Here is a 13944-nt window from a genome sequence, read left to right as displayed (position 1 = left end):
ATACACAGCACTTCCTAAGGTGGGCAAACTTTCAACACTCCCCCAAAGACAAGGAAAGAAAACAATATCACATGAGTCTACTCTAGACCAAGGTAACACACACAACACTTCTCTTGAGCGAGATATACTTTGCACATCCCTTGCCAGGAGGGCACACTCATCACCTCCTACGGCAAGGAAAAAAAGAATTCAAACATATGGAATATATAAATTTATTAACACAATACTTCAATCACGGGCAGGCCGAATATATATATTGATCATGGCAGACTCTCACTTATCAAATAACCGATTGAAATACACAATCAAAGCAAATATATATATGTATGGATATAAGAATCAGAAAATAAGAAGGAAAGGAAAGAATCAATAAAGAATCAAGAGACAGTTAGAAGACACCTCACCTACTGCTTCATCATTTCACCCCACTTCGCTCAAGGGGAGTCCATTGCTTGAACCATGTGAAAGCTCAGGGGTGACACCAGCCCCCACTCTTCCGTGACAACACGTCTGCTCCACGGCATGAACTTCCACCAGGCCTGTGTAGGCTCCCCTTTTTAATACAAATTCAAACACAACGAAGCTTCAAGCAAGCCTCGCCCCCTCGTTCTCATGAGAGCCCGTACCAGCCTGCTCCAAGGCCACTGCATCGGTTGATCAGGCCTTTGCTATGGCTCAGAGACAGACCATGTACATTCCTCTGATAAGAACCAGTTCTCTCTAGTCAGTAAAATGCGAAAAACTGAAAAACAGGAGAAGAGCAAAATATGCCCTCCCCACCTCTGCAGCTTCGTGCAGGCACAGAAAATAGCTTCAGTCATGAAAATGGAGTTAGTTAAGCCATGCACACAGAAAGGCCCAAAGCAAGAAGGAATCAGAAAAGCAAGGATGACATGAAACCATGTCAAAGGCAATAGTAAGCACTGCAATAAAGCAAGGTAAAGTCAGAAATCAGAATGACATGAAACCATGTCAAAGGCAATAGTTCAACACATAATTCACATAACCCAAATAACACTATAGACTTTATCCCTCAGTATACAACATTGAGCACATGTGGTCACCATCACCCACAACACTGCACCTCGACATCCCACACCTTCTATTCTTGGCAAGACTATTCTACTAAAAAACAGCAAGATTACAGGACAGAAGAGAAGCAGGCATATGCATAACCATCCTACATTAAGGCTAGGGTAACACAACACACTAAAGTCAGTACAAAATGGTGGTGGTTGAGGGTCATCATAGGGTGTCAGACCACAAAAGTGGCTTGTTCACTACAGGTGCCAACAACCATGGTCAGTTAGGATAAGCCGAGTCTCCTATATGACCAAAAAAGCGCCAATTAATGTGTTACTATTGTGGATTATGAAATTTGAAATTAACCAAACAATATATTGACAGATTGTACTTACCAACAAGCCAGGCCTTCTCCGGTCCAAGTTGTGACATTTGCAGGGGTATGCTGCTGTTCCTTAGTACAAAGAAATCATGGGTTGTCCTGGAAAATGGGTATACATGCTTGTGATGTACAAACCAGGTAAGCAGATAACTTTCACATTGATTGAATGGAAGTTCATTTGATTGCAGTAGACTTGTTCCCTGGCATGTGGTGGCACTAAGGCAATATGTGTGCTATCAATTGCTCCAACCACATGTGAACCAAAGAATAAAAATCTCACTTCACGTTGGCAAAATCCTCATTCCATGGAAACTGTTTGAAGGCATTGATGTGTCTCCTCATTGAAGAAAGAACGTCTTGTAGCACACCACTGAAAGTTTGATGTGACATTCCACCAACTACTGCCTCAGTGTATTGAAATCACCCTGTGGCCACAAAATAAAGTACTGCTATGATTTTGACTAGTGGTGTTATAGCTGTGGAATTCCTATTGTGAGGCAGAAGGTTTGGTTTCAGCTTATGACACAAATCAATATTTGTTTGCCTATTTAATCAGAATTGTTTAATAATATCCCATTCTTTCATGGTGCCAAGGTCTGGAAATGGTAGAAAAACATGAGGTTGTCATCTTCACGCTCTCCCTGGCTTCATGTGTCTGTAAAAAAATGAAAATAATTAAATATAATTTGCAAACAATTTTTCTAGATCTAACACAAATGTCATGTATATGTAAAAAAATAATTGGTTACTTAACATATCTGTACAAAACTTTTCTTAGTGTTTTTTTACTGAAAATAAACATTTTTACATGTCTATTATTGTATTCAGGAAATGTAAAAAGAATACATTTTAAATGTTTTATTCACACATTTTTAACTAAAACACCATCAATAGTGGTATAAACAAAACCACAAACTATTGCATTTAACAACAGTAACGCACTGCATGATACAGTTTTTAAAAAAAATACTGAGTAACATTAGCATTTTGCATCTGTAAACAAACTAGGCACCATTTTGAGTGGTGGTGACTCACTTTACATACAGAAGCACACATTTATACAATCTAAAATGTTGAGCACCTTATCTCAATGTCAGGACATTTGCTATCAGGTAGCCATCGGCGGAAGTTGCACAGGTGGTGGGCGTAAAACTCCACGACAGACACAGCCATAGGCTAACATGTGAAAGCATGGTGGCAAGGTGTGGAAATGGTATAAAAACTTGAGGTTTTCATCTTCTCCCTCTCCCAGGGTTTTTATGTCTATATACAAAATGTAAATAATTAAATATAATTTGCAAACAATTTCTCTAGATCTAACACAAATGTCATGTATATGTAAAAATATAATTTTCAGGAAATGTGCAAATAATATATTTTAAGTGTATTATTTACACATTTTATTTTCTTCAACTAAAACACCGTCAATGGCAGTATGAACAAAACGTGCCACTATCACATTTAACCACAGTAACGCACTGCACGATACTGTTTTAAAAAAAAAAATGAGTAACATGAGCATTTTGCATTTGTAAACAAACTAGCCACCATTTTGAGTGGTGGTGACATACCTTTACATACACAAACACACATTTAATAAATATAAAATGGCTGGTGCCTGATATCAACGTCAGGACATTTGCTATCAGATGGCCGTCAGCTCAAGTTGCCCGGGTAGTGAGCGTAAAACTCATGTTAGGCATAGGCTAACATGTGTGAAAGCAACATACGAAAGCTAATGGATGTGCCCTTCTCTCCTGACGATTGCGTACATCTTGTACATGTACGCAGCATTTCAACAAAAGCTCACTTGCCTCCTAATACTGCAGCCAACAACACCTCCTCAACTTTTTCAACTGTTAAAGACAACTGGGAGCATTGATGCCAGGAAAAGCAGGTGAGAGGGCCCCAGCCTTCTTGCCAAAGGGGGTAGAACTGCTGGCTATAGAGGTCCTGTCCCTGTACAGCCAGCTCTATGGCTCACCAGAGGAACATGTACATGTTTAAAATAAAAATGCTATTCTGACTAAAAGCACAGGCTAGAATGTCCCTCTTAGTTCCTGAGTGAAATGTAGTGATTCAAGTGAAGTTTCTGTTCTTGTTAAGTTAATTAACCAAAGTATCAGGGGAATTATAAGCGCACTACTCACCCATGAGATTCTCAAGGCGTGTGGGGTCAGCAGTTCCGTTTCAGTGGAAGAGCCAGGTCTTCAGAGCCTTCCTGAAGGTGTTCAGGGAGAGGGCACGTCTGATGTCAGTGGAGAGCTCATTCCAGGCCTTGGCCGCGATGTAGGAGGATCTTCCCCCTGCTCTGTGCATGTACGGGGTTTCGGCGAGGGGGAGGTTGGTGGAGTAAAGGTTTTGTTTGGGTACTTGGAGGTTGATTCTGTCGATGAGGTATTGTGGTCCGGTGTTGTGTAGACATTTGTAGGAGTAGGAGAGTATCTTGAAGGTGACTCTTTTCTCGATGGGGAGCCAGTGGAGATTGCATAGGTGTTGGCAGATGTGTTTGTGTCGAGGGACCCCGAGGACGAGTCTGGCAGCGGTGTTCTATATTGTCTGGAGCTTGCGGAGTAGAGACTTGTTGATTCCGGCGTAGAGGGTGTTTCCGTAGTCCAGCCTGCTGGTAATGAGTGTGTGGGTGACCGTCTTCCTTGCCTCGGGCAGATCCATTTGAAGGTCTTATGGAGGATGCAGAGGGTGTTGAAGCAGCTGGAGGTGACGGCATTGACCTGTCGATTCATAGAGAGGGAGAGTTCTTGGCATGTCTGTGGGGGTCAGGTGGCTCCCGAGGGCGGTGGGCCACCAGGTGTTGTTCCATGCTGAAGGGGTGGTTGCAAGGATGAGGACTTCTGTCTTATCCGAGTTGAGTTTGAGGCAGTTGTTGCTCATCCAGGCTGCGACGTCCCGCATTCCTTCCTGGAAGTTGAGTCTGGTGGTGGCAGGGTCCTTGGTGAGGGAGAGGATGAGCTGGGTGTGGTCGGCATAGGAGACTATGCTGAGGCCATGCTGTTGGACGATGGTGGCAAGGGGGGCCATATAGATGTTGAAGAGGGTTGGGCTGAGTGATGATCCCTGTGGGACTCCACAGTTGATTTCCGTGGGTACGGAGAGGAAGGGTGGCAGTCTGATCCTTTGGCTCCTGACGGTGAGGAACGATCTGATCCAATCGAGGGCGGTGCCTTGTATGCTGGCGTCGTGTACTCTGGCTGTGAGTGTGCGGTGGGAGATGGTGTCGAAAGCTGATGACAGGTCGAGTAGAATCAGGGCTGCAGTGTTGCCTTGGTCGAGGAGGGTGAGGAAGTAGTCGGCAGCGGCGAGTAGGGTGGTCTCGGTGCTGTGGTTGCTTCGGAATCCGGATTGAGAAGAGTCGAGGATGGCGTTTTCTTCAATGAACCTTGTCAGTTCTGCGTTGAAGGTCTTCTCTGTGACTTTTTCTGTAAAAGGGAGGAGCGAAATGGGCCGGTAGTTTTTGAGGTCCATCGGGTCTGCTGAGGGCTGCTTGAGCAGGGGCCTGACTTCTGCACGTTTCCAGTCATCGGGGAAGGAGACGGTCTCGAAAGTGGTGTTGCTGGTGCATTGTAACACGGGTGCGACGGTGGTGGCGGCTCTGTGGTATAAGGGGGTGGCCATGGGTCTGTGGGGGCCCTGAGTGGATGCCTTTCATGGTCGCGGCGGTCTCCTCGGTCATGATCAGTGTCTAGGTGGGAATGGTGGTCTGGCTGGCGTTGCCGCAGGGTGGGCTGACTGCGGGGTCAGGCGTGTGGTCGTTGAAGTTGTCGTAGAGGTTCTTTATCTTCAGGTGGAAGTAGGATCTGAGTTTATCGCAGAGGTCCTGGGAGGAAGTGATGTTCATGGCTTTGCTGTGGGGCTTGGTGAATTCCTGGATGACGCTGAAAAGTTCCTTGGAGTTGCTGGAGTTGGCAAGGATTCTGTTGTGGATGAAGGTCCTTTTGGTGGTTCTGATGCGTTGATGGTACTCAGTCATGGCGTCCTTGTAGGTGGTGTAGTTTTCGGGCATCTTGCTGTTTCTCCAGTTCTTCTCCAGGTGCGTCTGGCTTCTTGGTGATCGGTGTGGCTTTCCTGGGGCATTGCTTATCGGGGTTTCGCAGCTGGCGAGCTTATCTGAGCAGTTGGCGACCCAAGTGTGGAATTCCATGGCCATGAGGTTGGCATCGGTTGCAGCAGAGGGGGTGTTGCCGTTGAGGGTGGATTTGAGTTGTTCCTCAGCAATTCTGCTCCAGTTCCTATGCGGGGTCGGAGCAGTTCGGGTGGCTTGGGTTTGTTGACGAGGAAGTGTACGCAGTGGTGGTCGTCCAGGGGGCTGCATGGTGTGGCTGAAGGGAACGCTGCTACCTCCAGTGAAGATGGGGTCGAGAGTGTATCCTGCCTTGTGGGTCAGTGTGGTAATGAGTTGTTTCAGTCTGATGTTGGCGAGATTACCCTGAGGGTGGCGGAGTTGGGGTCACTGAGGTTGTCAAAGTGGAAGTTCAGGTCTGCGATGAGTATGTAGTCAGTGGCGGTGATGGCGTGGGGTGCGATGAGGTCAGGGATGGTGTCGGTGAAGAGTGCTCAGGGGCCGAGGAGGCGCTGGTCCAAGTTTCCGTGAAGAAGGCGACATCGGGTGAGAATGAGTCCAGGAGGTTCCAGATTTCTGCGGCGTGTCAGTGCCCGTTGAGGAGGATGTATCTTAGGGCGTCGGGGGTGTTGGTGTTGGCGATATTGGCGGTCAGAGCGGTTGTGAAGGTCTGGTGGCAGTGGCGGAAGGAGAACTGGCCATGGGTCGTGTTTGGCGTGGCCTTCTGGGGTCCCTGGCGCTGGTCGCGGTCAGGTTGGGGATGGGCGCAGCGGCTGCCATTAATAGGGGAGGGGGAGGGATGTGCAGCTGGGAGGCAGGAACAGGGACTGTCCGGGGAGGGGCCACGGGGACAGCACGATGGGAACGGGGCAGGTGAACGGTGGAAAAAATAAAATAACCGAAGAGCAGTGGTAAGGCAGAAATCAAGTGAAAGAAAAAAAGAATTAACCCTCAGAATGCAGGTGAAGGATAGAGGAGTGGGCTGAAGCAGGCTGGATCACGGCAGAGGCAGGCAGCAGCAGGGATGAGCAACCAGCGGCAGCCAGCAGCCTCGAACCTCCCAAATGGAGGGTCGAGGTCTTAGCACGGCACAAGGGATCTGCTGGGGAGAGAGAGCAGGCCTAGGCCAGAGGTCAGAGGTCTTGCTCGCGCTCCCCCGCAGCGGTCGCCATTAATAGGGGAGGGGGAGAAACGTGCAACTTGGAGGCGGGAGCGGGACCTGCCCGGGGAGGGGCTGTGGGGGCAGCAGCAGTGGCAATGGGGGCAGGGGAACAGTGGAACAAATAAAATAACCTAAGCGCCATGGTAAGGCAGAAATCAAGTGAAAGAAAAAAGAATTAACCATAGGAATGCAGGCAAAGGATAGAGTAGTGGCCTGAAGCAGGCTGGATCATGGCGGAGGTGGACAGCAGCAGAAACTAGCAACAAGCAACCAGCGGCAGACAACAGCCTTGAATCCCCCAGGTGGAGGTCCGAGGTCTTGGCACATCACAGCGGAGCTACTGGGGAAATAGCAGGCCTAGACCAGAGGCCAAAGGACTTAGAACAATGAAGGTGTGTATTTTGAAACAAATGATATTTAGACAACACCACAGCATTAGTATGTGTTGTGCGTTTGACGCACTATATTTTATTTAGTGTGTGTGTATATATATATATATATATATGTATATATATATATATATAGATATATATATTACCTACTGGCAGTCGCCAGTAGGTAGTTATAGTTAGGACCTATTTCCCATAGGAAATCCGCAACATTCTATTTGGAATAACGTTGGCGCCGATTGACAAATCTTCGCTAAATTTTCTAAACTTTCGGCCAGCTCCGGTCCGCTCCTATCCTGAAAATTTCACGGTGATTCGTCAAGCGGGGGCCAAGAAAAAAGGGGGGTCCCAAAACGCATTTTCCCCATGCATTTTCCCATAGGACCTGTTGATGCAGCTACAGCCCGAACTGCTGAATGGAATTACACCAAATTTGGCAAAGAGGTAGTCCTCAGTTCAGACTCGTGCCTTTTGCTGAAATGGTGTAAATCCGTTCAGTAGTTCCTGAGAAAATTAGAGTTAAAAAGATAGATATATCTGGGCGGAGCCTAACCACACATCGCATCGTGAGATCTGATTGGCTGTCAGTACTTCATCCAAGAAGCCTTGGCTGCCATATTGGGACCATTAAACATGATAGCACCTCATTAAAAAGCATTGCAGTTAATAGAAGGATTTAAGACTTTAGTTACATTATACATCATTTGCTGATGGTACCATACTCATTTTAGGAATTGTGGTGTGTTCTAAGGTGATTTTACCATGTGAAAAAGCCTTCTGCTGTGATATCATGAATCATGTTTGAGAGAAAACTATTTTCTCATGCTTTTCCCATAGAGGTTTAGAAGGTGATCTATAAGCTAAACTGAGAGCATTTTTTCTGTAAATTCACATTATCTTTCTCAGTCATGTGAGAATGAAGTCTGACATTCTCAGTAAAACATGTACATCCAACAAGGGCAGAGACAGTCAGTTGATTCCTTTGTGTTCTACTGCAGCTCCCCAGAGTGTTCTATAGAACAACTAGAGCGCTAACTGTCCTATTTATGGCAAACGTATTGCACACCTGAAGCCATCTTGATTGGAATAAAGTGGTAACTCTTAAAACATTTAATTTAAAAAGGAACAAAATGAGGGGGTTCATTTTGCCATAGAAAGTATGATTAGTGCTGCAGAAAGAAAAATTACGGCACATTTTGAGTGACTTCTCAAATCCTCTTCTATTTCATTAAAACATTCTGACATGCAGACTGAAACATGCACTTTCAATACCAGTAGCAGACTTCCCTGGTGAGCAGTAGCTTTACTACAGTGATCTAATAAGCAACTAGAGTGCAAACATTCTGAATTCACGGCAAATGTGTGACACATCTGAATGCCTTCTTGATGGAATCAAAGTAAAAAACGGAAAGTATTTCCTACTGAGGAGACTGTAGTAAATGAGGAAATTAGGAAACTTTATAACAAATAAGTCTCTCAAAATGGCCACCAGAGACGAAAGAGCCCAAATGCAGCCCAAATATCACCCAGATGTAGCCCAAGTATAGCCCAATGACAGAATGTCCCAGAGTGTTCTAACGAACAACTAGAGCGCTAACAGTCTTACTTATGACAAAATTATGGCACACCTGAAGCCATCTTGATTGGAATAAAGTGGTAACACTTAAAACATTTAATTTACAAAGGATCAAAATGAGGGGGTTAATTTTGCCATAGAAATTATGATTAGTGCTGCAGAAAGAACAATTAGGGCACATTTTGACTTCTCAAATCCTCTTCTATTTCATAAAAAAATTCTGACATGCAGACTGAAACATGCACTTTGAATACCAGCAGCAGACTTCCCTGGCGAGAGTAGCTTTACTACAGTGATCTAATGAGCAACTAGAGTGCTAACATTCAGAATTTATGGCAAATGTGTGATACATCTGAATGCCTTCTTGATGGAACTAAAGTAAAAAACTGAAAGTATTTCCTACTCAGGAGACTGCAGTAAATGAGGAAATTAGGAAACTTCATAACAAATAAATCTCCCAAAATGGCCACCACAGACAAAAGAGCCCAAAAGTAGCACAAATATCACCCAGATGTAGCCCAATGACAGAAGTGTGCAAAACACTTATTTTTTGTGTCTTTGCAGTTTTATATAGTGCAGACTTGTCAGGTATTGGAATGCTTTACATGAGCATTGGTTACATCACACAAGATCAAATTCATTTTGGTTGTAGACATGGGGAGATTAAGTGATTTGACCAGAATCACAGAATGTTGAACTGAAGCAGAAACTCCAACCTGGTTCCTCAGTTGCAAAGTCTGCAGCTCTGGAAGTAACACCACATCCTCTCCACTAGGTGCAACATTTAATTAAGTGGTCAACTGGATAAAACAACATAAAGATTACAAATAATTTAAAATTTCTTTGTCGCTATTTGAAAACTCAGAAAATATGTCATCATTTTAGTTTTTTAGAGCACTAACCATAATTTTGATGCAAATAAGACCCTCTCATATATGTAATTTCTAAAGGAAATGCACTAGATATCACAGTTTTGATTACATCAAGATGACGTCATGCGTTCCACACTTTTGTAATAAATATAGAATGTTAGCAATCTAGTTGTTCATTGGGATACTGTTGAGAGGCAGAGGCCAGGGGCACGGACTCTGAAAATTGAAGGCAGGTGCAGAGGCAACAATTTGACCACAGTGGGCAGACAGGAAGGGCAGTGGCAGCACAACAGCAGTGGAAAGGGGGGCAGGGGCAACAAACCAACAATACAGGACTGGCAAGAGAGGCTGTGGCAATATAATAGACCATTGTGGGCAGAAGGAAGAGGCAGTGGTAGTACAACCATACATGCCAACAGACCTGTTTCAGCCAGGAAACGTCCAATGTTTTTAAGCTCAAATGGGCTTTATTTGATCTGTCTCCTGTCTACAATCTCCTCGTTTTCAATGTAACTCAAAGGGGAAAATCAATACCCCAGTTTTTTTTTTTAAATCTCCCTCTTACCAAGTTCAAAATGTTCGCAAGTATGGTACATTGGATCATGGTAGGCAGGAGGAATTGGGGTAGGGACATGGACTCGGATAACAGAGGACAGGAGGGACATGGAGAGGTGCACCAAACTAACCGTACAGGGCAAGCATCAGGGTTTGCAGCAGCCCAATACACCACAGATGGCATGCGGGACGGGAGTGCAGCACAACAATCCATAGAAAGCAATAGGGAGGGGACAGGACCATACACATGGACAACAGAGAACAGAGGGGAAAGAGGCAATGGTAGCTAGCTGACCATTATGGACAGACAGGAGAGAAAGCTGCAGCATAACAGACCATAAAGGGCAGGAGGGACGGATCAGGGGCATTACAATGGAACAGACAAGCCAGGAGGGAGGGAATAGGGGTCTGCACATGGAAACAGAGGGCTGAGGGCAAGGGGGCAGGAGCAGCAAGATGACCATGGAGGTCAGGCAGGATGGGCACTAGAAACAAGACACACCACGGAGAGCAACAATGAGACTATGATGGCATACACACAGACCATGGAGGGAAGGTAGGAGGGGGTCAGGGGCAGCTAGCTGACCACACAGGAAAGGTGGGAGGGGCCATGGCAGCACAGAAGACCATGCATGGCAAGCGGGAGGGTTAGTGGCAGCACAATGGCTATGATGGGCAAGAAGGAGGGTGCAGGAGCATGCACAAAGGACCATGGAGGATAGAAGGGAGGGTCAGGACCTGGGCACAGACAAGAGAGTTCAGGGGAAGGGGCCTCACAACAGACCGCGCGGGGCAGACAGGAGAAGCAGTTGCAGCACAACAGACCAGGGAGGGCAGAAGGGTGTGGCAGTAAAATGGACCATGGAGGACAGGAGGAAGGGGATAGGGGCATGGCATGTGGACAGGCAGGGTGGAGGTTGCAGGGACAGGTTACAGTCATCTGACAATGCTAGGCAGGTGGGAGGGGAGTTGCAGCTCAACAGAACACTCAGGGTAGATAGGAGTGGCAGGTCCATGGAACATGGTGAGCAAAAAGGATGGAGCAGGGGCATGCACAAAGACATCGGAGGGCAGGGGGAAGGAGAATAAGGCAGCAAGCTAAGCACAGAGGCTAAGCAGGGGGTCAATGATGGGCCATAGAATTGGGCAATGGAGGGCAGGAGGAGTGGACTGGTACATCATGCTAAATGGAGGGCAGTGGCAGCACATCAGACCATGCATGGCAGGAGGGAGGAGGCTAGTCCATGGATTCAGACAACAGAGGATAGGGAGGAGGTGGATGGGGCAGCAAGCTAACTGTTCAGAGAAGGTGGGTATTAGAAACTTTATTGTTGATAAAAAGTATGTCTGTGCGAACTACTTAAAATATGAACAAGTATGCAGCATAATCTCACTTTTATTCAGGAAGAAGAGGACGTTTGTGACTGTGACTCCAGGCTCACTTGGCAGAAACACCCCCTGACCCTCCACCCCCATCGCTAAAATTAATGCCTGTGAAAAGGGTAGGTGGACGCAGTGTTATATAGAACATAGCCCTGAGAGCACGATTGAAAATGAAAAATAGATATAGTATATGGTATAAACTATGCACCAAAAAGTGTGATATAAGATGAACCGGGGCGTGAAATATAATATGCAATACATTGTGCGCAATGACAGATTCATTGGAGAGCACGAGATAGCAAAGGCACTAGCGCGTGCTATGCGATATGCGCCTTGGAGTGTAATATGCACAGGCCAGTGTTGAGTAACCTAACTAGTCTCTAAAGTTGTAATATAAAATATGTGCTGGAGAGTGTAACGTTTCTTATGCACTGTGACAAAGATATGGATCCTAGATTGTAATATGAATAGCATAGCGCTGTGCGTTATAACATAGGCATCGAGGAAGGCACGTTAGATGGGGCAATATAACCCCTGCGATGGCAAGTGTGGCATGACATATTCACGGGGTGGTGTTACAGTGCACATGGGCTAGAGAGTGTCATAGCATACGCACTAGCTGGTGGAATACAACACAGAGGTGTGTGGCACTCGGCGGGCACTGGTGGGTGTAACACAGCATTGGGCTCAGCCAGGAGCACGCTGTGACTCTCAAGTGAGGTTTGTCTCCTTCCAGAGAGTAAAATAAAAAGTATTGGACATCCGGCGGGGGATGTGTGTTTTATTAACCGTGAGGAGGGTTTCTTGCATACTTTGGTCGAATTTTTGTCTAATCCCCTTTGAATGGCTTGGTGTGCATGTGTATTAAATGTGCCCGTCAATAGCTACCCATGTTTGTATAAATAAACAACAAGGGTGTCTACTTGGAGAATACCCACTGGCAGGGGCGCCCGGATTAGGCACGGTAGGGCGTCAGACACGTCAGAGCTTCACTAGCGGTAGAAATACATTCCACGTGGATTCATTGTATGCATAGTCGCCTTTTAATGAATATCACACAAATCGTCATGGTGATAGGTACATACAGTTTGTCCAGCATGTCCTAGCTGTTTCTATAAATATATATATTTTTTAAATATTAAAAAACAAAGGCCGGCCCCGGGGGATGGGTTCCCCGGGGCCATAAGTGGCCTGAGGAGGGGGGCAACGCAGCCCCTCTCCTAAAGAATAAAAAAAAAAAAAGGCCATGACCCGGGGTTTGGGGTCCCCGGGGCCGATTAAGGCCTTGGGAGGGCCAAAATAATATTTTTCAACAAAATAAATTAGGGTGCAGGCCCTGGGGGATGGGGTCCCCAGCGCCAATAAATTAGAAAAATAAGGGGGGCCACACAGCCCTCCTTCTTAAATAAATAAAAGACCGGCATTGCGCCGGAGGCCACGCCCCCTCCTTGCAGCACTCTGCAAACGCGCCCCCTGGCCAGTTGTAAGTTTGGGAATTAATTCCCCTTCAATACTGAGAGTCCCTGAGGGCCAACTAGCCCAACAGGTATCTCCAGTATGCGCCAGGGAGCTGCGTTGCAGACAGGTGTTCTGAGGCCACGCCCCTTTTTACACCTCTGTGCAGCTCTGTGGCGCTTACTGGAGGTACCTAGTGGGCTAGTTTGACCCTAGGGACCCTTAGGATTCAAGGGGACTTAATCTCTCAACTTAGAACAGCCACAGGGCGCGTTTACACAGTGGTGAAGGGAGGGGACGGGGCCTGAGGTGACGTGTGCAAACACGCCCTGTGGCACATTTTAAGTTGTGGAAATAATTCCCTTTCAATCCTGAGGGACCCTGGGGGCCAACTAGCCCACCAGGTGCAGGTGCTTCCAGTAAGCGCCACTGCTCTGCGTTGCAGAGAGGTGGTGCAGGCCGTGCCCCTTTTTACACCTCTCTGCAATGGCGCTTACTGGACGTACCTAGTGGGCTATTTTGCCCCTAGGGATCCTCAGGATTCAAGGGTACTTAATCTCCCAACTTAAAAAACGGCCACAGGGCGTGTTTACACAGTGGGGAAGGGAGGGGACGGGGCCTGAGGTGACGTGTGCAAACACGCCCTATGGCGCATTTTAAGTTGGGGAAATAATTCCCCTTCAATCCTGAGGGCCCCTGGAGGCTAACTAGCCCACCAGGTGCTTCCAGTAAGCGCCACTGAGCTGCGTTGCAGAAAGGTGGTCCAGGCCGTGCCACTTTTTACACCTCTCTGCAACACAGCTCTGTGGTGCTTACCGGAGGTACCTAGTGGGCTAGTTGGACCCTAGGGACCCTCAGGATTCAAATGAACTTAATCTCCCAACTAAAAACGGCCACAGGGTGTGTTTACACAGTGGTGAAGGGAGGGGACGGGGACTGAGTTAACGTGTGCAAACAAGCCCTGTGGCGCGTTTTAAGTTGGGGAAATAATTCCCCTTCAATCCTGAGGGCCCCTGGGGGCTAACTAACCCACCAGGTGCTTCCAGTAAGCGCCACTGAGCTGCGTTGC

The sequence above is a fragment of the Triturus cristatus genome, chromosome 6 (genome assembly GCF_964204655.1).
Source record: "Triturus cristatus chromosome 6, aTriCri1.1, whole genome shotgun sequence".
Lineage (NCBI taxonomy): Eukaryota > Metazoa > Chordata > Amphibia > Caudata > Salamandridae > Triturus > Triturus cristatus.
This window is presented reverse-complemented; position numbering follows the sequence as displayed.